The 2144-nt window shown below is 43.3% G+C and overlaps 1 pseudogene; it reads left to right on the forward strand.

Annotated features, from left to right (window-relative positions):
- The first annotated feature begins 1005 nt into the window (after positions 1 to 1005).
- Positions 1006 to 1655, forward strand: LOC133048206 (rab-like protein 2A; annotated as a pseudogene).
- Positions 1656 to 2144: the final 489 nt, after the last annotated feature.

Below are 2144 nucleotides of genomic sequence, written 5' to 3' on the forward strand. Positions count from 1 at the left end.
GACAAGAAGAAAGACTAGAATTTCATAGATGAAAGCAATGTAATGAGCTATGAAAAAAAACTAATGAATTTTAAGATTGGTCATTAAAGTTTACCAAAACTGAAATATAAAAAAATAATGAATTAAAAAATCAGAAATGAGAATTCAAGAAGTGTGAAACAATATCAAACACTCTGCATGCATGCATGTTAAGTCTTTTCAGTCATGTCTGACTCTTTGTGACATTATGGTCTGTAGCTTGCAGAGCTTCTCTGCCCATGGGATTTTCCAGGCAAGAACACTAGAGTGGGTTGCCATGCCCTCCTCCAAGGCATCATCCCCACGCAGGGAAGGAATCCATGTCTCCTGTGTCTCCTGCGTTGCAGGTGAATTCTTTACCGCTGAGCCACCAGAGAAGCCCACCAAACAATCTAATTATATCTAACTGAAATACCAGAGGAGTAGAAACATAAAAAAATATAAAAATGTTTCAGGAAATAATGGTAAAGATTTTTTTTCAAAATCTATGACAGTCTCCAAACTTACAGGACAAAAACTCAGATCAGAGAACATCCAGCATGATAAACATGTACATAGACACACATGTACATAGACACACACACAGACACACACATACTTACAACCCTAAGCATGTCAGACTGAAACTGTCACAAAAGACAAAGAAAAAATCTTGAAGTAAGAGAAAAAAATAAGCATTGCATACAAAGAAAATAATTACAGAAATTTCTTGTCAAAAATCATCTACAATGGAAGAAAATGAAGTGATTTCCTTAAAGTGCTGAAATAAAATATATGTCAACAAAGAATTCTAAACTGAGTGAATGTATCTCTTGGAAATAAAGGAAAAATCAATATTTTTTCATACAAAAAAAAAAGGAAAAAAATTATCAGCAGAACTGCCTATAAGAAAGGATAATTGTGAGCTGCAGGGCCATGGGCAGAGCTAGAAGCTGATGACAAGATCCCCCGCTCCTGAGCTGATGACTTTTCTACAGCCAGGAGCCAATGGCTAGGGACAAAGCCAAACCCTGTGAGCTGGACCAGGAGAAATACAATGCTGATGACAATGTGAAAATCATCTGCCTGGGAGCCAGCGCTGTGGGCAAGTCCAAACTCATGGAGAGATTTCTCATGGACGGATTTCAGTTCCAGCAGCTGTCCACATACACCCTGACACTCTACAAGCACACAGCCACAATAGATGGCAAGACTGTCCTTGTGGACTTTTGGGACACGGCAGGCCAAGAGCGGTTCCAAAGCATGCACGCCTCCTGTTACCACAAGGCCCATTCCTGCATCGTGGTATTTGATGTACAGACGAAAATCACATACAAGAACTTGAGCACCTGGTATACGGAGCTTCGGGAGTTCAGGCCACAGATTCTGTGCATTGTGGTGGCCAATAAAATCTATGCAGACATGAAAATGGCCCAATAAAGTTTCAGTTTTGCCAGGAAATTCTCCTTGCCCCTGTACGTTGTCTCAGCTGCTGATGGTACCAACGTTGTGAACCTCTTTAATGATACAATTGGATTAGCTGTGTCTTACAAACAGAGGTTTTGCAGGAGCTTAAGAACATCGACCTGGAGCAGAAGGAGGAGGAGATGCCAGACAGAGAGCAGCATGGCTGCATCCAGAGCCCATCTCCCTCCTGAGCCACAGGAGGCCTTTCCATGGCCCACCTGGTGGTGAAGGGCAGTTCAGAAGACCGCCCCCACCCCGTCAACAGTCCTTCAACTCTCAGTTGAGACACTCTTCCAAGCCGTCCCCCTGCTATACCTCCTAAAAGTCTAGTTGTTCCATTTGCCAACCCCCACCCCAACCTTATTTCCATGGCCCATGAAAGATGATCCTTACATGTGGTCCTCTCCCCTGTGGCTCGGGGTCAGTACACGGCACTAACCATACACCGGTATGGTAAGGCCCATACCAGACCCTGAAGCCAAATTAGGGATGGACCCTCCAGGCCATGTGGGACAGTAAAGAGAATTAGGGAATATTCTGTGTGTGTGTTATAAATAAAAGGATATTTAGGTGTCTTCTACCCCCAGCTCCCCTGCTCCTCCACTCCCCAACCCTCCACAGAGAACTAATGTCAGGGCCTATTCATCGCATTTCCACCAAAGGGATGATTTTTCTTTACT

Source organism: Dama dama, chromosome 28 (genome assembly GCF_033118175.1).
Source record: "Dama dama isolate Ldn47 chromosome 28, ASM3311817v1, whole genome shotgun sequence".
In the NCBI taxonomy this organism is placed as follows: domain Eukaryota; kingdom Metazoa; phylum Chordata; class Mammalia; order Artiodactyla; family Cervidae; genus Dama; species Dama dama.